At 35.0% G+C, this 22159-nt stretch overlaps 2 pseudogenes; both read left to right on the top strand.

The window, feature by feature from the left end:
* Positions 1-44: 44 nt before the first annotated feature.
* On the top strand, positions 45-13080 carry LOC141659290 (putative E3 ubiquitin-protein ligase ARI8; annotated as a pseudogene).
* Positions 13057-22022, top strand: LOC141724813 (putative E3 ubiquitin-protein ligase ARI8; annotated as a pseudogene).
* Positions 22023-22159: the final 137 nt, after the last annotated feature.

The following is a 22159-nucleotide window of genomic DNA, read 5'->3' as shown; positions in this document are numbered from 1 at the left end:
CTATCTAATATCTTTACTTCTTTCTCTGTTACGGGGCCCAACAAAACACATAAATGAACACACATTTATGCACACAGATCACACATGTATATACAACTTAATACTAACATTTTAGGCCTTATTCAGTACAATTAGGGCCATTATTCAATTTAAACCATCAACTACTGAGGATGAGCAAGAAACTGATAATTACGTCTTCGATAACGATGATGATTCCGATTGCACCGATGTCGATCATCATAGCTCCTCGGCCAATCGCCACCAGGTACTTCTGAACTTTCTCATATCTCAAAAAATTTAATAAACTTTTTGTGTGTATGTTTGTATGTAGTTGTGTTGCTAAATGTTTACCGGTTTGCCCGATTTGTCGGAAATGTTAGTTGAAATAGTAGTGGGTATATGGTGTGAGCTGGTTCGGATATGATAAGTGAAGTTTTCATTTCTCGAAAACAGCAAGTGAAGTTTTCATATCTCTAAAATCATAAGCAAGGTTTTCATTATGTGAAATAATAAGTACATTTTTCATTTTTAATATATATTGTGTGTATGTATGTTTGTATTCATTTGTCTTGCTGAATGTGAATCGATTAGTCTGATGTGTTGTTAATGTTAGTTCGAATTGTAGTGGATATATGTTGTTAGTTATCAACTTGCTCGGTTAATTTGTTGTATACTTATCGTTTTCTAGAAGAATCAAAATTGAATTGAACAGAGAACAGTGTAAGTTTAATTTTTATTATGAATGAAGAGAAATATCCTCGATTTATCTGTACAGCTAAAATTCTATCAAAAAAGAGATTTAGGCTTTGCGTCGGAGAATTTATTTTGAAGGGTAATTATTTGTTTACGGTAACGAAATGTTCTTCATGTTTTTTCTGAAATTTCGCTTTTTTATTCTCGCTTTTTTTGGTAATTTATCTTTCTAAACTCAGTAGAAAGAGTAGTTAATATGTTGACATGTTTCCCTGTTTTTATTCTTGTTCTTTGCTTTACTTCCTTGACAGCTGACATGTGGGATCTGTTTCGATTCCTATCCAACTCATAAGATCAATAGTTCTGCTTGTGGTCATCCTTATTGTTGTACATGTTGGGCAGGTAGTTTTAACTTCACGTTATCTTGGAGATCTTATTTACACAAATTTTCAGTAATTGTGGTGATCTTTTGTTAGTATGTAAGGGTCACAGAGTTTGTGCTAATACAAGACAAGTTGAAACGACTGATGACTCTTCAGTTTGTCTCTAAGTTGGCAAATTCTTCCCTGCTTGCAATATGTTATGTTCTTTTGGTTCAATTTGATTTACACATGGTTCTCATGTCGGTAAGTCGAGTCGAGTCAAGTCGATAGAGGTGCAAATTGACTAGTCTATAAATTATTAATAGTATATTAAGTAATATATAACTACTAACTATGTATCTTATATATGTGGTTTCTCATAACAAAAGTCCAACATTCCCATGTGTATATTCATTACAAAATATATAAGTAACTCTGTCTTTCCTTTCCATATACTCATTTGTATATACGCTGATCATACATATATACACAGACTCTACACAGATATATATATATATATATATATTCTATCACTTTTCACACTCACACAAGTTTCTATTCAACGGAGAATAAGTATAAAAGAGAGAAAGAAAATCTGAGATTAGCATGTTGTGTGTTGTTGCTGTTGAGTAGGATTTTAGAAATTCGTGTTTTCATCAGTTTGAATTTTGACCAGATTTTGCATCTGCTCTATAAGTTGATCGACTAGTTGACAGTTTGCAAGTTGACCTCTCTTGTTTGACCCTCTAAAATCGACTAGTCTCGACAATTTGCACCTACTACCTTTTGATTTTTTGTCATATTGTTGCTTGTATTAGGTCGTATCTAGCATCTGTCTTTATCCTGATTTTTTTTGTCTGCATTAAAGTTGGCACATGTAAATACTATAAAATCTGATTGCGTATGTATATGTTTGTGTTGATCATTTCAGCATATATTAGCACATCTATCAATGATGGCCCGGGATGCTTGACACTAAGGTGTCCAGACCCATCTTGTGGTACTGCTGTGAGTCGGGATATGATCAATACACTAGTGTCACGTGAAGATAAGGAGAGGTATTATCGTTACCTTCTTCAATCTTATGTTGAGGATAGCAGAAAGGTACGATTTTCTGAGCCTCAGGGCATATGTATTTGTTACATTTTTTATCCTTTAATGCATGTTAAGTACTCAATGTGTGAGGTTGAGTTTGGGATGTGTTTCATTCTCTTGTTTATCATTACATAAATAGTTTTGATAGTCTTTTCCGTAGCTATTTACTTTAAAGTGATTACTCTAAAGATTTCCAGAACAAATGTGTTTCATCATTAAGCATCATCTCTGTGAATTATTCTTGCGTATCTGCTTAATTAGTGGAGTCCTGCTTGTGCAGGAGCTATAACTTATGCGCAAGTAATTTTTTTCTTTTATTATATATGTTTGGGATTTTGTGTTACCGTTGAAAGAATTTTTTGCAAATTGAGAGTTTTTTTGTGGTCTTGAAATTCTCTGTAGCTCTCTTTTGAAAAAATGAATCTTTACTTTTCCATGTTTAATATTTTGCATATGGCTGAACCTCGTGCATAGGTGTTTTAATTACACTGCTCCAGGATGTGATTGTGCTGTTGAATTTGATGTTGGAAGTGGCAGCCATGACGTGTCATGTCTTTGCTCATATAGCTTTTGTTGGAATGCGAGTTCCTCTTATATGAACTATCCTTTTTATTTATTAACTGAAGATGGGTCACGAGGTATAATTTCAAATTACTGTTACAGTGTAGGGAGGAAGCTCATCTTCCAGTGGACTGCGAGACTGTGGCCAAATGGATATTGAAAAATACAGCAGAATCTGAAAATATGAATTGGTAAAGTTATTACTTTTGCATAGTTCTTTAGGAAATTATTTCAGCACTTCCTATTCTCTGCATTGACTATCACAGGTCATGATCATCATCAGTTATATCTTAGGCGTAAGACACTTCTCTCAAGTGTAGGCCTTCTACATCATCTATATACTAACTTTCTAACCGTAGGATTCATCTTGTGAAAAGAATCCTCCTTGACTGGTAAAACGATTCTAACAAATTATTATGGATGCCTCTCTCCCCCCCCCCTCCTCTCTCGCATACACACACACACACACACATTGACACTCACACTCAAGTCTACGCGAGCTAGTTTATATTTCTTTCATGGTATAATATCTTTATACTCGAAAAGAAAAGCCATGTGCACCACAGCTCTGCATCTATGTTTATATGAAAGTCTGTCATCTTTGTTTTACTTGTTTGTACTGAAACTGTTTCCTTTTGTTGTGATGAAGTGCTTGAGAAGTGGGATTTTTCAATTGACGATGTTCTATTATTATGACACAGGATACTTGCTAATTCGAAGCCTTGTCCCAAATGTAAGAGACCAATTGAGAAAAACCAAGGTTGCATGCACATGAATTGTACACCACCGTGCAAATTTGAGTTTTGCTGGTAAGCGGCAAGTTTTATTACATGTATTGCATACTTTTCTTTGGTGGTCTGTTGAAGTGTCCACTGCCTTCTTATGATCTTAATGTCTTTATAGAAGTTTAACATCTTGGATCTACGGCAATAATAATTAGCTTGTTCTTATTTTCTCCTACAAATAACTGATTTTGCATTCAGCAGTCGGCCAATCTCATAGTCTTACCGATTTGATGGGCAGGTTATGTCTTGGTGTCTGGTCTGATCATGGGGAGAGAACTGGTGGCTTTTGTGCATGTAACCGCTATGAAGCAGCAAAACAAGAGGGAGTGGTAAGGTTTGTTGCTTTGATTTCATGGCCTTGCAGAGAATATGCATATAAATTAATTTCTTATGTATTATATTTTTTGCAGTAAGATGAATCTGAGAAGAGAAGGGAGATGACTAAGAACTCTTTAGAAAGATACACTCATTATTACGAGTGGTGGGCAACCAACCAGTCGGTATGTTCAAGTTTGTCACTTATATCTCCACTTCTCCTGTAATATAGTATAGTCATTATAAAAATCAAAGGTCATCCAAGTCTCTCTTTTTTCCGATAGTGGTCAGTTAACCTGCCTCTACTGAGGTTCGAATCCTCTATCTTTTGTTACCAAGAGAAAAGGCGTATCCACTAGGAGGCATTAGGGATAACTCTTATTGGAAGTAGGAACTGTTCCATTATCTTTGTGAAAGTTATTTTCCTTGAAATGGAGAATATAGGTATGGTTCATAGTATCTTTAAGGAGTAATTTACGATTTGTTATCCTGGATGTCCACTAATGTTCATTCAGTTGGCTATATTATTTAAGTTGAGAAAGGACCAGTTCTGTTCATTCCATTTTATAGTTATTACTTCTCTTCTAAAACCTGTATCCACTAGCATAACAAAGAATTCAGAGAAGCAGTAAAAGGCAAGGCTAGTATAAAAAAGTTTGTGAGTCAGTCGTGATTAGCTTGTGCGAAGAAGAATCACTAGGCAGTCTGATTTGTAGTTGCAACTTGTTTGGGAAGGGGTGAAGAAAGATAAAGGGCATGGTTTGCGGCTTATGCATATGTTGTATTTTTCCTTTTTGTTTATATATAGCATCTGTTTGTTCAGTTATAACTTAAGGGTGATGGTGTGTGAATTGTTGTAACTCTCAAGCTGCCTATAATATATTATTAAGAATATTTATATATAATGAATACATGCAAAAGTACTGGTTTTAATTGTTTCATACGTGTTCTTTTCCTATGGGGAGTAGTGGTGACAATTCATAGATTATTAAAACTTTTGAGCTGTAGCTATTGTTTATTTATTTTCCTTAAATGCAGTTTAAGTAAGTACTCATTTTATTACATATGCTCAGTGTAAACTTGAATACCTGTGTTAGGAATTTTGTTCAAATAGTTTCCAATTCTCGTGTGTTTTTGTACTTCAGTAACCGAAAATGGACGTTGGCTAAAAAATAGGAGACAATTATGTGTCAATGTATTAGTTTATTTTTGGATATTTCTCTGTTGTAAATCTGTTTAAATGATTTGCTTACAAGTAATCTGACATTTTATCTTTTTCAATGGCAGTCGAGGCAGAAAGCCCTTGCAGATTTACATAAAATGCAAGCTGTGCATGTAAGAACAAATCTTTATTTTTCAGTTGTGATATAATATGACCTAGACTAGAGTGATGATTGTATCATTTGTGTAACCTCTCATTTTTATTTGCAAGCAAAATGCAAAATAGAATTTGAAGCTATTGTGGATAGATTTAACTTGATTTTTTTGTTCCACAAAATTGTGGAATTGTTACTCATGATTACAACCTACATCTCTAAAGAATAGCTATTTTGATCTTTTAGCACGTTCATGTTACATAACTGTACTCATTATTAAATTTAAAAGTTTATATCAAATCAAAATTTAGATGCGAAACTTTATTTGTTAAAAAAATTTGAATTTTATATTAATTTTGACTATGTGTATTTTGCACCACAACACGTGTGCCAAAAATCAAAGGGACTGTTGTTTAGGAATGGAGGGAGTATCCTTTGGCATGTAATTTACATCTACTTTCCAGTTGGTCAGAAGTGTCTAATTTTTAACTGATAATGGAGATAAATTAGAAAATTAAGCACTAGTTCACAACTATAAATCTTTAAAACATTATTCTTTATCCAGTCAAATTAACTCTCTTAAACTACATGATTGCATGCATTTAGTTGTTGAGCTTTCTTGAAGAGATCAGCGAATTCTTTATACTGAATTGGTGTATGGAGTGATCTTGTTTCTGTCGCCAAAAATAGAGTAAGCGTCAATTTAGCCATATTGTTTTTTGGGCTGCTACATCTCCGTATTGACTTCAATTGATCTATAAGTACTTAATTTGCCCCCCTGCTTCTTGTAAGTTTTGTTTTTCTCCAGCTTGAAAAACTTAGTGAGAAGCAGAAGATACCAGAGTCACAATTGAAGTTTGTATTGGAAGCATGGTCACAGGTATGTCTAAGTTTCTTGATCTTAACTCTTGCTATTCCTGTGCCCTTTCCTTTCAGTGTCCACAACTTGTTTACAAACAAGTTTATGTGGCTTTTAGACCACTTATGTTCCTAGTCTTCATGATGTAGTGTGAATTAGCAAGATATAAAGAAGAGTAATTAGAAATTGTGGTATGTAACAAAGATAACATCAAAAGATATACTTAGGAAATTAATAGCAGAAAATTTACTACACAGGATTATGCTAAGGATTTCTCAAAAAGTAAAATAGACGAATATAAAGAAATAAATAAAATGTTAATCTTAATCAGTAATCAAATATCAATTCTCATTTGTAATCCATACATGTTCCTATATATCAACAACAAGAGAGTAGTGATGATCTCACTAGAATAAAGCTTAAATTACATTAACTGGGTTTAATCATCTTTGCATCATAATGAACTTAGATACCAGTGCACATTTGGTGAACCAGGCTATGTAAACACTACTAATTATTCAACTATTTTTGTCCTAGAACTTTTGATCTCCTATTTACTTTAAGAAGTTCATCTAATATCTCATCTTTTTTAAACATTTATGTTTCCTACAAGAAGTTAGGAATGAATCCCATTTTAGCATTATTAAGTCACCGAAACTGTCTTTTCTTGTATGTTATTTCTGTAAGCCAGATGGATTTTATGTTCAGATGTCAAAAACTGGTGGTTCCATTCAACTTGCACAGGGCATTTTTCCCACTTGCACGTTGATACAGTACGAATTGAAAGTTAAAGAATATACCTCTTACACTTTGAAGCAGCAGATCTATGATTCTTTAGATCATTTTACATTGTGCATGAAGATTAATAGTTCCGTTGAAATTTTTGTGCTGGCAAATTGTCGAATGTAGGCGAGTGTTGAAATGGACATATGCATATGGATTCTACTTGCTAATATTGTTAAGGCTTAAATCATAACAACAAATATCATGGCATATATCATGCACTCCTGTAAAGATATAGTCATTAAAAGCATAGTTGTATATATGATTATATCTCCTGATTACTAGAAAATCGCCTAGATATTAGTGATTGTAATCGCTGATATTCAGCCTTGTATACCTCTTGTATGTATCTGATATTATTATATAATGAAAGTACCTCTCAGATGGAGGTCAATTCAATCCAAATTGACATGGTATCAGAGCTAGAATTCCGAACTTTAAGATTATTTTTGTAGTCTAAATCTGGGCCTCGGGGATTTTTCTAAGTTTGTTTTTTTGGAATATCATGTAGAATAGCAACTTGGAGAATATGTGTACATTTCACAGGTAAGAATTACTCTACTTGGGAGATGGTAGCGATGCAGCTCCTACTGAAGCTGCTAGTTTGGCGAAATGGCTAGTAAAAGATGCTAGAGTCATGACTTGGATATTGGGTTCAGTTGATCAAACGCTCGTTCCAAATTTGAGGCCATATAAGACATCTAAAGAAATGTGGGAGTATTTAAAGAAGGTTTATAATCAGGACAATTTAGCCAAACGTTTTCAGTTGGAATATGAGATTGCCAAGTATTCTCAAGGTGATCTTTCTGTTCAGGATTTTTTTTCTGGATTTTTGAATTTATGGGCAAAATATGTTGACATAATCTATGCTGAAGTATCGAAAGAATCGTTGGTTGCTGTTCAAAAAGTTCATGAACCGAGTAAACGCGGTCAGTTTTTGATGAAATTGCGTCCGGAGTATGAGGCAGCCCGCTCAAATCTGACGAATCATAATCCTCCTCCTTCCTTGGATGTTTGTTTTGGAGAATTATTACGAGAAGAGCAACGTCTTGCCACACAAGTTATACTTAATCAATATAAGATTCATGAGACTGTTGTAGCTTATGTTACAAATTATAAACAAAACAAATGAAGAGACTTGAGACAAGTTCAATGTTATAACTGTAGGGAATATGGACATATCGCTGCTGATTGTGTAAAGAAATCTTGCACATACTGTAAGAAGCCAGACATATTATCAAGGAATGCCCGATCAGGCCTCAACGTCGTCAAGTTAAGCACGTTGCTACTGCTAATCAGGCTGTTGTTGCTGCTACACCAGACGGTAAACCAACAGTTACTCCAGAAATGGTTCAGCAAATGATCATTATAGCTTTTTTCAACATTAGGGCTTCAAGGTAAGCACACTTATCCCTCTTTATCATGGCTTGTTGATTCTGGCGCATCCAATCACATGACAAATTCATGTAACACCCTTAGCAATGTTCAGAATTGTGAAGGGGACATTCAGGTTGCTAATGGTAGTAAGTTGCCCATTCATGCTATTGGGGATATTAACTCTTCAATTAAAGATGTTCTTGTGTCTTCTGAGCTATCTACCAATCTTATATCAGTAGGACAATTGGTTGATAATAACTGTAATGTTCGATTTTCCCATGATGGTTGTTGTGCAGGATCAGGTATCGGGGAGTATACTAGCGAAGGGGCATAAAGTTAGAAGTTTATTTTCTTTGAATTTTTCTATTCCTAATGTTGTTTCCTTGGCTAGTATTGATGTAAACCACAAGGGTAAAGTATGGCATAAGCGTTTAGGCCATCCGAATAATGTTGTTCTCTCTCATATAATAAATTCTAGATTGTTGGGCAATAAAAATAATCTTTGTTGGGCAATAAAAATAATCTTTCCTCGCATCTTTCCTTCGATTGTTCAGCTTGTAAATTAGGTAAAAGCAAGTCACTGCCTTTTCCTTCTCATGGTAGTCGTGCAGAAAAGTGCTTTGATATCATTCATAGTGATGTGTGGGGTATTACTCCAATCGTATCTCATGCACATTATAATTATTTTGTCACATTTATTGATGATTACAGTAAGTATACTTGGGTTTATTTTCTTCGTTCAAAATCTGAGGTATTTACTGTGTTTAAAACCTTTGAATCATATATTGACAATCAATTTTCTGGAAAAATTAAAGTGCTAAGATCTGATTCGGGTGGGGAATATATGTCTCATGCATTTCATGATTTTCTACAACAAAAGGGAATTGTTTCCCAACGTTCTTGTCCCTAAACGCCTCTGCAAAAAAAATGGGGTTGCTGAGCGTAAAAATCGTCATTTATTAGATGTTGTTCGCACATTATTACTTGAATCTTTTATCCCTTCTAGATTTTGGGTTGAAGCCTTAAGCACCGCTGTTTATTTGATTAATAGGTTGCCCTCACAAGTATTGAACTAGGATTCTCCTTATTTTCGTCTTTATCAGAAGCATCCCGACTATCTTGATATGCATACTTTTGGATGTGTTTGCTTTGTTCATCTACCACCTCATGAGCGTCATAAACTTTGTGCTCAATCTGTTAAATGTGCTTTTATGGGGTATAAACTTTCTTTACGTTGATCTGAAAGAGGAGATTTACATGACTTTACCTCCCGGTTTATCGTCATCTTTTTCGTACGTGTGTAAGTTAAAACGCTCAATTTATGGATTGAAGCAATCTTCCTGAATTTGGTTTGATAAATTTCGAACCACATTACTTCAGTTCTCATTTAAGCAAAGTCAATATGACCCATCCTTGTTTCTTTGCAAGACATCTGCTGGCATTGTTCTTCTTCTTGTTTATGTTGACGACATTGTTATTACCGGGACATATTACATCTTCATGCCTCATTTCACATGAAAGATCTTGGTCCTCTAACTTCTTTTTTGGGCCTGAAAATTGATACCGATGCCTCTGGTATTTTTCCGAGTCAAATTAAATATACTCAAGATTTGCTTAAGTTAGCTGGTCTCCAAGATGCCTCTCCTGTAGATACTCCATTAGAAGTTAACACAAAATACAGCAGAGAGGAAGGTGAATTACTTTCTGATTCTACTCTACATCGTCAATTAGTAGGTAGCTTGAACTACTTGACCATTACACGTCCGGATATTTCTTTCGATATTCAGCGAGTCGGTCAATTCATGCAAAAGCCTCGTCATTTGCATTTAGCTGCTGTTCGTCGTATCCTTCGGTACCTTCGCGGGACACTTGGCCGTGGATTATTCTTCTCAGCTGGTAATCCTCTTCATCTTGTTGCATATAGTGATGCTGATTGGGCCGGTTGCCCCAACACTCGAAGATCTGTAACAGGTTGGTGCATGTTTCTTGGGAACTCCTTGATTTCTTGGAAGAGTAAAAAGCAAGCTCGTGTTTCAAAATCTTCTACTAAATCTGAATATCGTGCTATGTCTGCTGCTTGTTCAGAGATTATTTGGCTTCGTGGCCTTCTAGCTGAACTTGGCTTCAGCTAGTCTAAACCCGCTTCACTTTATGCTGATAACACTAGTGCGATTCAGATTGCTGCTAATCCAGTTTATCATGAGCGTACAAAGCATATTGAGGTGGATTGTCATTCCATTCGTGAAGCCTTTGACACTCACACGATATCTCTTCCTCATGTTTCCACTACGCTTCAAGTAGCTGATATTTTTACTAAAGCTATGACATACCAACGTCATAAGTTTCTTGTTGGCAAATTGATGCTTCGTGACAAACCAACATCAATTAAGCATCAATTTGAGGGGGGATGATAATGTTAAGGCTTAAATCATAACAGCAAATATCATGGCATATATCATGCACTCTTGTAAATATGTAGTCATTAATAGCATGGTTGTATATATGATTATATCTCCTGATTACTAGAAATTAGCCTAGATATTAGTGATTGTGATCTCTGATATTCAGCCTTGTATACCTCTTGTATGTATCTGATATTATTATATAATGAAAGTACCTCTCAGATGGAGGTCAATTCAAACCAAATTGACACTTGCCAGAGCACGAGCTTGCCAAGAGGCAGTTCTTTGAGTATTTGCAAGGTATAAAATTTCCCTGGTGTTTATCATGTAATTTAGCAGGAACTTATGTTTATTGGGTTGGTAATTTATTCTTGTTTTTCATTTGTTGAACAGGTGAAGCTAAGGCTAATTTAGAAGGGCTCCATCAGTGCGCAGAGAAGGAATTACAGAATTACCTCGGTGATGGTACATCTGAAGATTTTCGTGGTTTTCGTACAAAACTGGCTGGATTGACTAGGTATATATTGTGTAAGATATTTATTTGCTGTTATATTGAAACAAAATGAAATGCAAAAGAAATTGCTGTATGCACTTTACTGATGGGCAGAGAGGGGGTTTGAAGGAAGGCTATTTAGTAGGGTGGACTGGAGATTTACTGAGTTGTCCCAGTCTGGGTGCGCTCACTAAATCAAGCTAACCCTATGAATTAATAAGTTGTCAGTCAGTTAATAGTCTTTTTCTATTGAGCAACATACATGCTTAAATTTAGTAGGTGTTTAGTCCCTCTTCATTGAGCTTCTGTATCTGAAGATTTACTTCGAAAATTGCTATGGGATGTTATGGGAGTATGAAACTCTAGGTGAACTCTAGAAGTTAATGATTTTGTAAACCAAGATCAGTCTGCAAGTAGCTTATAACTTGTCAATATGTGGAATATTCTTGGGGAAATTTGGCAATGTGTAAAATGAGATATTGGACTGTTTCTTGGGGGCGAGTTTTAACATCAGAGCTCATTCTGCAAAGGGTTTGTAGGCTAGTGAATTGTTAAAGTTTGTTTATTTATGTTATATACAAAGAGTGCTTGTTTTCAAATTAGTAGATGCTGGAACACGTGTACTGTCATCAGTTAAAAGCAATTAGTTTGGGTACTTTGTTAGCCTCTTCTTGGGGTTTCTTTAGTAGGGTTGGATTTTAAGCTAGGCACTACTACATGGGCCATGAATCAACGAAATTATATGAAAAGTCTTGTTAAAAACTTAAACGGAAAAGAGTGCGCAGGCCGCAGGTAGAACTTGAACATATGGGAAGTCTTTGTGCTAGAGTTTTTAGAAGTTATCCTAAAGATTTTGTAATTGACCTAGCAGTTTAAAACTGGGAGAGGTCCTCTTCCATGCAAGGAACTGAAATTTCTGAGGTTGTTTTGTTTTAAACCCAATGAATCGTAATCCCACCATCTATCTAAGCTATATGGATCTGGAGTTCTGTTTTCATGTCTGTGTTCAGAATATTTGCAAGTTTACCTGATGATACCGCATCAGTTGCCTTTTGCATTATCTTGTACTTGGCTTCTTTTTTGTTGTCGGAGAAACAATCTGAGTTTGCAGTATATTGTACTTGACTTTCTTTTTAGTTGTTTGAAAAAGGATATGTGAGTGAGCATGTATTGCGCAAGCTATGTAAACACTAAAGCATACAGCTGTACCTGGTTAACATTATGAAAACGTAGTCAGTTGCCCACTTGTCAATATGCACCAATTGAAGCTAGGCTCTGAAGAGAAGCTGCTATTAATATATTGCAGTACCTTGTTTTTTTTTATTCTTGTTACAAAATAATTTTCTGGGAAAATTTTGTTGATAGATCACTTAACATGCTATTGAATGCCACAACAGTGTCACGCGAAATTACTTCGAAAACTTGGTCAGAGCACTGGAGAATGGTTTATCGGATGTTAATTCTATAGGAGCCTCTAGGAAGACTACAAGCTCAAAATGTGTTGCAGGGAGTCAGATGTGTCAGATATGCAGCCAACGCAGATAACTTGCTCAAATTTTTACGTCAGGATTAAATGTCTCATAAACAAAGACTTCAGTGAAGCAGTAAAAAAAGAAAGGCTGGTATAAGAATGTCTGGCTGATATCCGTGATTAGCTTTTGCGAAAAAGAATCACTTGGCAGACTGATTTGTAGTTGCTACTTGTTTCTGGAAGGGGTCAAGAAAGAAAAACAGGACAAGGGTCATGGTTTAAGTCTTTTGTATAAAATGTTTTTGTCCGTTTTGTGAATAGCATCTGTATGTTAACTTGTAACTTTAAGGTCATGGTCTGGGAACTGTTGTAACTCTTCATCTGCCTATGTTGTACTATTTTGGATTATCATAATAGCGGAATGCTATGCGAATGTACTGGTTTGAAAAGGGTTTCATAGTAGAAATTTAGTGATCTTGGTGGCCATGTCAAGTTGTATGCATCAAGTATTGGTGGAGTCCTGCTTGTGCAGGAGCTATAACTTATGCGCAAGTCAATTTTTGCTTTTCTTAATATATGTTTGGGATTTTGGGTTACTGTTGAAATATTTTGCATATTGAGGGTTTTTTTTGTGGTCTTGAAATTCTTTGTAGCTCTCTTTTGAAAAAAAGAATCTTTACTTTTCCATGTTTGATATTTTGACATTTGGCTGAACCTCGTGCATAGGTGTTATTAATTACGCTGCAGCAGTTTGAACGTTCATTTTCTTTTCTTGTGTAGTTCAAGTGGTGTCCTGCTCCAGGATGTGATTGTGCTGTTGAATTTGATGTTGGAAGTGGCAGCCATGACGTGTCATGTCTTTGCTCATATAGCTTTTGTTGGAATGCGAGTTCCTCTACTATAAACTCTCCTTTTTATTTATTAGCTGACAATGGGTCACAAGGTATAATTTCAAATTACTGTTACAGTGTACGGAGGAAGCTCATCGTCCAGTGGACTGCGAGACTGTGGCCAAATGGATATTAAAAAATACAGCTGAATCTGAAAATATGTATTGGTAAAGTTATTACTTTTGGATAGTTTTTAGGAAATTATTTCAGCACTTCCCATTCTCTGCATTGACTATCACAGGTCATGATCATCATCAGTTGTATCTTAGGCGTAAGACACTTCTCTCAAGCGTAGGCCTTCTACATAATTTATATACTAACTTTCTAACCGTAGGATTCATTTTGTGAAAAGAATCCTCCTTGACTGGTAAAAGGATACTAACAAACTATTATGGATGCCTCTCTCCCCCCCCCCCCTCTCACACATACACACATTGACACTCACACTCAAGTCTAGGCGAGCTAGTTTATATTTCTTTCCTGGTATAATATCTATATACTCAAAAAGAAAAGCCATGTGCACCACAGCTCTGCATCTATGTTTATATAAAAGTCTGTCATCTATGTTTTATTTGTTTGTACTGAAACTGTTTCCTTTTATTGTGATGAAGTGCTTAAGAAGTTGGATTTTTCAATTGATGATGTTCTATTATTATGATACAGGATACTTGCTAATTCGAAGCCTTGTCCCAAATGTAAGAGACCAATTGAGAAAAACCAAGGTTGCATGCACATGACTTGCACACCACCGTGCAAATTTGAGTTTTGCTGGTAAGCGGCAAGTTTTGTTAGATGTATTGCATACTTTTCTTTGATGGTCTGTTGAAGTGTCCACTGCTCTCTTATGATCTTAATGTGTTTATAGAAGTTTCACATCTTGGATCTGCGGCAAAAATAATTAGCTTGTTTTTGTTTTCTCCTACAAATAACTAATTTTACAGTCGGCCAATCTCATAGTCTTACCGATTTAATGGGCAGGTTATGTCTTGGTGTCTGGTCTGATCACGGGGAGAGAACTGGTGGCTTTTATGCAAGTAACCATTATGAAGCAGCAAAACAAGAGGGAGTGGTAAGGTTTGTTGCTTTGATGTCATGTACTTGCTGAGAATATGCATATAAATTAATTTCCTACGTATTATATTTTTCGCAGTATGATGAATCTGAGAAGAGAAGGGAGATGGCTAAGAACTCGATACACTCATTATTACGAGCGGTGTGCTACCAACCAGTCGGTATGTTCAAGTTTGTCACTTATATCTCCACTTCTCCTGTTATATAGTATAGTCATTATAAAAATCAAAGGTCATCCAAGTCTCTTTATTCCGATAGTGGTCAGTTACCCTGCCTCTACTGAGGTTCGAATCTTCAATCTTTTGTTACCAAGAGAAAAGGTGTATCCACTAGGAGATATTAGGGATAACTCCTATTGGAAGTAGGAAATGTTCCATTATCTTTGTGAAAGTTATTTTCCTTGAAATGGAGAATATAGGTATGGTTCATAGTATCTTTAAGGAGTAATTTACGATTTGTTATCCTGGATGTCCACTAATGTTCATTCAGTTGGCTATATTATTTAAGTTGAGAAAGGACCGGTTCTGTTCATTCCATTTTATAGTTATTACTTCTCTTCTAAAACCTGTATCCACTAGCATAACAAAGAATTCAGAGAAGCAGTAAAAGGCAAGGCTAGTATAAAAAAGTTTGTGAGTCAGTCGTGATTAGCTTGTGCGAAGAAGAATCACTAGGCAGCATTGTTATCACGAAGACGACTAGTCGACGACTAGTCAGCGACTAGTCGACACGAAGGTACTCAGGCGCCAAGAGTCTCCAAGCCTGACTTGTCGTCGACTAGTTGACGTAAAGGTCACCCAAGAGTCTCGTAGCCCGACTTGGGGGCTTCATAACCATAATTGTGATGTACCATGCTTATTTTGAACTAATTATTCTATTACTTTTGATCTAAATTATAAAATTAATGTGTTCAAATATATTATATATTAAATCTAGTAACTATACGTATAATGAACACTTTGTCGACTTTTTACGACTAGTCGGATGACTTGTCGACTAGTCTTCACGAAGGTACTCAGGCTTCGAGGGTCGACTTAGCGCCGTGATAACCTTGCTAGGCAGTCTGATTTGTAGTTGCAACTTGTTTGGGAAGGGGTGAAGAAAGAAAATCAGGATAAAGGGCATGGTTTGAGGCTTATGCATATGTTGTATTTGTCCTTTTTGTTTATATATAGCGTCTGTTAGTTCGGTTATAACTTAAGGGGTCATGGTCTGTGAACTGTTGTAAATCTCCAGCTGCCTATGATATATTATTAAGGATAATTATATATAATGAATACATGCAAATGTACTGGTTTTAGTTGTTTCGTATGTGTTATTTCCCCATGGGGAGTAGTGGAACTTAATAGTGACAATTCATAGATTATTAAAACTTTTGAGCTGTAGCTAATGTTTATTTATTTTCTTTAAATGCAGTTTAGATAAGTACTCATTTTATTACATATGCTCAGTGCACACTTGAATACTTGTGTTAGGAATTTTATACAAATAGATTCCAATTCTCGTTTTTTTGTACTTCAGTAATCGAAAATGGACTATGGCTATTTGTTATCAATATATTAGTTTATTTTTGGATATTTTTCTGTTGTAAATATGTTTAAATGATTTGCTTACAAGTAATCTGACATTTTAACCTTTTCAATGGCAGTCGAGGCAGAAAGCCCTTGCAGATTTACATAAAATGCAAACTGTGCATGTATGAACAAAACTTTATTTTTAGTTGTGATATAATATGACCTAGACTAGAGTTATGATTGTATCATTTGTATAACCTCTCATTTTTATTTGCAAGCAAAATGTAAAATAGAATTTGAAGCCATTGTGGATAGATTTAACTTGATTTTTTTGTTCCACAACCTACATTTCTAAAGAATAGCTGCTTTGATCTTTTAGCACATTGATTGAGGTGCTTGAAAACATAATTATACTCATAATTAAAGTTAAAAGTTTATATCAAATCAATATTTGATGGGAAACTTTATTTGATATAGAAATTTGATTTTTATATTAATTTTGAATAGTTTATTTTGCAGCACAACACATGCGGGCCAAAAATCAGAGGGACTGTTGTTTAGGAATGGAGGGAGTATCATTTGGCTTGTAATTTACATCTACTTTTGAGTTGGTCAGAAGTTTCTAATTTTTAAATAATAATGAAGATAAATTAGAAAATTTAAGCACAAGTACACAGCTATAAATCTTTAAAACATTATTCTTTATCCAGTCAAATTAATCTCTTAAACTACATCATTGCATGCATTTAGTTGTTGAGCTCTCTTGACAAGAACAGTGTATTCTTTATACTGAATTGGTGTATGGAGTGATCTTGTTTCTGTCACCAAAAGTAGAGTAAGCGTCAATTTAGCCATATTGTTTTTTGGGCTGCTACATCCCCGTAAGGACTTAAATTGATCTATAAGTACTCTCCCCCCTGCTTTTTGTAAGTTTTGTTTTTCTGTTTTTTCCAGCTTAAAAAACTTAGTGAGAAGCAGAAGATACCAGAGTCACAATTGAAGTTTGTGTTGGAAGCATGGTCACAGGTATGTCTAAGTTTCTTGATCTTAACTCTTGCTATTCCCGTGCCCTCTCCTTTCAGTGTCCACAACTTGTTTACAAACAAGTTCCTAGTCTTCATGATATAGTGTGAATTAGCAAGATATAAAGAAGTGTAATTAGAAATTGTGGTATATAACGAAGATAATAGCAAAAGATAAATTTACTACACCAAGGATTTCTCAAAATGTAAAATAGATGAATATAAAGAAGTAATGAAAAGTAAATCTTAATCAGTAATCAAATATTAATATTCATTTGCAATCCATACATGTTCCTATATATCAACAAGAGAGTAGTGATGATCTCACTAGAATAAAGCATATATTACACTAACCGGGTTTACTCATCTTTGCATCATAAATTAACTTAGATACTAGTGCACATTTGGTGAACCAAGCTATGTAAACACTACTAATTATTCAACTCTTTTTTTCTAGAACTTTTGATCTCCTATATACTTTTAGAAGTTCATCTATTATCTCATTTTTTAGGGTTTTTTACTAATATGTCCCATTATAAAAGTCCATTTATAAATATATCCCATTTATAATTATATTTTTAAATATATTCTATATTAGAACTTTTCTATAATTTTAGATTAACCATAGTTAATTACACAAGTGCATGTTTTTAAATGACATAAATAACCCTACAAATGACTTGGAGAATATAAATATTAACATTTGGTAATTAGGAGATGTATACAATCCAATAAATTTTAAACTTTGGTGGTTTCACTTAGGTAGTGATTTGTGATCACAATGGAAAAGAAATATCATTTTATTTCACCTTAGCTCAACTTGATGCAACCAGGAACAATCAATTTTGATCGGTAAAATTTTAAAAATTGAAAATCATTTTACACCCCCGTTAAATTGATGCAACACTCAATTACAATGGTAAAATTATAAAAATTAAGGAATTGATAGTACATGGTCTGCCCCCGCCTATTTGTACACTAAGAAAAATGCAACAATTATTGCGAGGCCAAGTTAAGTTTTTAAACATTGAACTTTAAATTTAAAAAATCCCAGAGCCCATTGATAGTAATAAAAAAACCAACCAACCACCATACATTCCTGTGTCAAATATGGTGAAACAAAAATTGATAGAGACCCAATGATTTTATGTTCGGTGGAACAAGTGATTTTTTTAAATTGTATTGTATTATATTAGGGGCATTTTAGTACATATGTTCATATTGATGAGATTATTATACATGTATGAGGGTTATACGTCAGTTTAAGTTAACTATAGGACATATTTATGATTATTGAACAAAAGGGGACTCATTCACAAACTAACTCATTATTTTGGGATGTTTTATACAAATTCCCCAATTTTTAAACATTTATGTTTCCTACAAGAAGTTAAGAATGAATCCCAGTTTAGCACTAACCAGTCCAGAAACTGTCTTCTCTTTTATGTTACTTCTATCGAATGTAGGCGAGTGTTGAAATGGACGTATGATTATGGATTCTATTTGCCAGAGCACGAGCTTGCCAAGAGGCAGTTCTTTGAGTGTTTGCAAGGTATAAATTTCCATGGTTTTTATCATGTAATTTAGCAGGAACTTATGTTTATTGGGTTGGTAATTTATTCCTGTTTTCATTTGTTGAACAGGTGAAGCTGAGGCTAATTTAGAAAGGCTCCATCAGTGCGCAGAGAAGGAATTACAGAATTGCCTCGGTGATGTCTAAATTTCTTAATCTTAACTCTTGCAATTCCTGTGCCCTCTACTTTCAGTGTCCACAACTTGTTTCCAAACAAGTTTCTGTGGCTTTTAGACCACTTATGTTCCTAGTCTTCATGATGTAGTGTAAATTAGCAAGATATACAGAAGAGTAATTAGAACTGTGGTATATAATGAAAATAACATTAAAAGATATACTTAGGAAATTAATAGCATAACATTTACTACACTAAGGATTATGCTAAGGATTTCTCAAAAAGTAAAAACGAATATAAAGAAATAATAAAAAGTAAATCTTAATCAATAATTAAATATCAATTCTCATTTGTAATCCATACATGTTCCTATATATCAACACGAAGAGAGCAGTGATGATCTCACTAGAATAAAGCATAAATTGCACTAACCGGGTTAATCATCTTTGCATAATAATGAACTTAGATACTAATGCACATTTGGTGAACCAAGCTATGAAAACACTACTAATTATTCAACGATTTTTGTCCTAAAACTTTTGGTCTCCTATATACTTTTAGAAGTTCATCTAATATCTCATTTTTTAAACATTTATGTTTCCTAAAAGAAGTTAAGAATGAATCCCAGTTTAGCATTAACAAGTCACCGAAACTGTCTTCTCTTGTAAGTTATTTCTGTAAGCCAGATGGATTTTATGTTCAGATATAAGAAAGTGGTGGTTCCATTCAACTTGGACAGGGTATGTTTCCCACTTACATGTTGATACAGTACGAATTGAAAGCTAAAGAATATACCTCTTACACTTTGAAGCAGCAGATCTCTGATTCTTTACTTTAGACCATTTTACATTGTGCATGAATTGATTAACAGTTCCCTTGGTATTTTTGTGCTGGCAGATTGTCGAATGTAGGCGAGTGTTGAAATGGACGTATGCGTATGGATTCTACTTGCCAGAGCACGAGCTTGCCAAGAGGCAGTTCTTTGAGTATTTGCAAGGTATAAATTTCCCTGGTGTTTATCATGTAATTTAGCAGGAACTTATTTTTGTTGGGTTGGTAATTTATTTCTGTTTTCATTTGTTGAACAGGTGAAGCTGAGGCTAATTTAGAAAGGCTCCATCAGTGCGCAGAGAAGGAATTACAGAATTACCTCGGTGATGGTACATCTGAAGATTTTAGTGGTTTTCGTACAAAACTGGCTGGATTGACTAGGTATATATTGTGTAAGATATTTATTTTCTGTTATATTGAAACAAAATGAAGTGCAAAAGAAATTGCTGTATGCACTTTACTGATGGGCAGAGAGGGGGTTTGAAGGAAGGCTATTTAGTAGGGTGGACTGGAGATTTACTGAGTTGTCCCAGTCTGGGTGCGCTCACTAAATCAAGCTAACCCTATGAATTAATAAGCTGTCAGTCAGTTAATAGTCTTTTTCTATTGAGCAACATACATGCTTAAAATTAGTAGGTGTTTAGTCCCTCTTCATTGAGCTTCTGTATCTGAAGTTTTACTTCGAAAATTGCTATGGGATGTTATGGGAGTATGAAACTCTAGGTGAACTCTAGAAGTTAATGATTTTGTAAACCAAGTAGCTTATAACTTGTCAATATGTGGAATATTCTTGGGGAAATTTGGCACTGTGTAAATTGAGATATTGGACTGTTTCTTGGGGGCGAGTTTTAACATCAGAGCTCATTCTGCAAAGGGTTTGTAGGCTAGTGAATTGTTAAAGTTTGTTTGATTTATGATATATACAAAGAGTGCTTGTTTTCAAATTAGTAGATGCTGGAACACGTGTACTGTCATCAATTAAAAGCAATTAGTTTGGGTACTTTGTTAGCCTCTTCTTGGGGTTTCTTTAGTAGCGTTTGATTTTAAGCTAGGCACTACTACATGGGCCATGAATCAACGAAATTATATGAAGAGTCTTGTTAAAAACTTAAACGGAAAAGAGTGCGCAGGCCGCAGGTAGAACTTGAACATATGGGAAGTCTTTGTGCTAGAGTTTTTAGAAGTTATCCTAAAGATTTTGTAATTGACCTAGCAGTTTAAAACTGGGAGAGGTCCTCTTCCATGCAAGGAACTGAAATTTCTGAGGTTGTTTTGTTTTAAACCCAATGAATCGTAATCCCACCATCTATCTAAGCTATATGGATCTGGAGTTCTGTTTTCATGTCTGTGTTCAGAATATTTGCAAGTTTACCTGATGATACCGCATCAGTTGCCTTTTGCATTATCTTGTACTTGGCTTCTTTTTTGTTGTCAGAGAAACAATCTGAGTTTGCAGTATATTGTACTTGACTTTCTTTTTAGTTGTTTGAAAAAGGATATGTGAGTCAGCATGTACTGCGCAAGCTATGTAAACTATAAAGCATACAGCTGTACCTGGTTAACATTATGAAAACGTAGTCAGTTGCCCACTTGTCAATATGCACCAATTGAAGCTAGGCTCTGAAGAGAAGCTGTATTAATATATTGCAGTACCTTGTTTTTTTTCATTCTTGTTACAAAATAATTTTCTGGGAAAATTTTGTTGATACATCACTTAACATGCTATTGAATGCCACAACAGTGTCAAGCGAAATTACTTCGAAAACTTGGTCAGAGCATTGGAGAATGGTCTATCAGATGTTAATTCCATAGGAGCCTCTAGCAAGACAACAAGCTCAAAATGTGTTGCAGGGAGTAGCAAAACAAAAAGTGGGAGAGGAAAAAGCTTGTTCCGGATTGGAGGATCAAGCAAAGGCGCTGAGGATCCAGGAAGTTGGGCTTGTGATCAGTGCACTTATCTGAATCCTTCCAGGTCTGCAACGGTGTGTCAGATGTGCAGCCAACGCAGATAACTTGCTCAAATTTTTATGTCAGGATTAAATGTCTCATAAACAAAGACTTCAGTGAAGCAGTAAAAAAAGAAAGGCTGGTATTAGAATGTCTGGCTGATAGCCGTGATTAGCTTTTGCGAAAAAGAATCACTTGGCAGACTGATTTGTAGTTGCTACTTGTTTCTGCTACTTGTTTCTGGAAGGGGTCAAGAAAGAAAAACAGGACAAGGGTCATGGTTTAAGTGTTTTGTATAAAATGTTTTTGTCTGTTTTGTGAATAGCATATGTATGTTAACTTGTAACTTTAAGGTCATGGTCTGGGAACTGTTGTAACTGTTCATCTGCCTATGCTGTACTAATTTGGATTATCATAATAGCTGAATGCTATGCGAATGTACTGGTTTGAAAAGGGTTTCATAGTAGAAATTTAGTGAGTGGTGGCCATGTCAAGTTGTAAGTTGTATGCATCAAGTATTTTATTTCCTATCTTGCTTTCCTTTATATCAACCTCCTTGGTTGGATGAAACTGTTTGCTGAGAGTGCGTAATCTCCAATTGCATGCTTAATCTGGTAAAGAGGATGATGCGTATTGGAGACAAAGTAGAAAAATGGATGAGCATGTTGTGTATCACGAATAATC

This window comes from Apium graveolens, chromosome 1 (assembly GCF_009905375.1).
Source record: "Apium graveolens cultivar Ventura chromosome 1, ASM990537v1, whole genome shotgun sequence".
In the NCBI taxonomy this organism is placed as follows: domain Eukaryota; kingdom Viridiplantae; phylum Streptophyta; class Magnoliopsida; order Apiales; family Apiaceae; genus Apium; species Apium graveolens.
The sequence above is the reverse complement of the archived record's forward strand: the minus strand, read 5'-3'. Positions and strand labels throughout refer to the sequence as shown.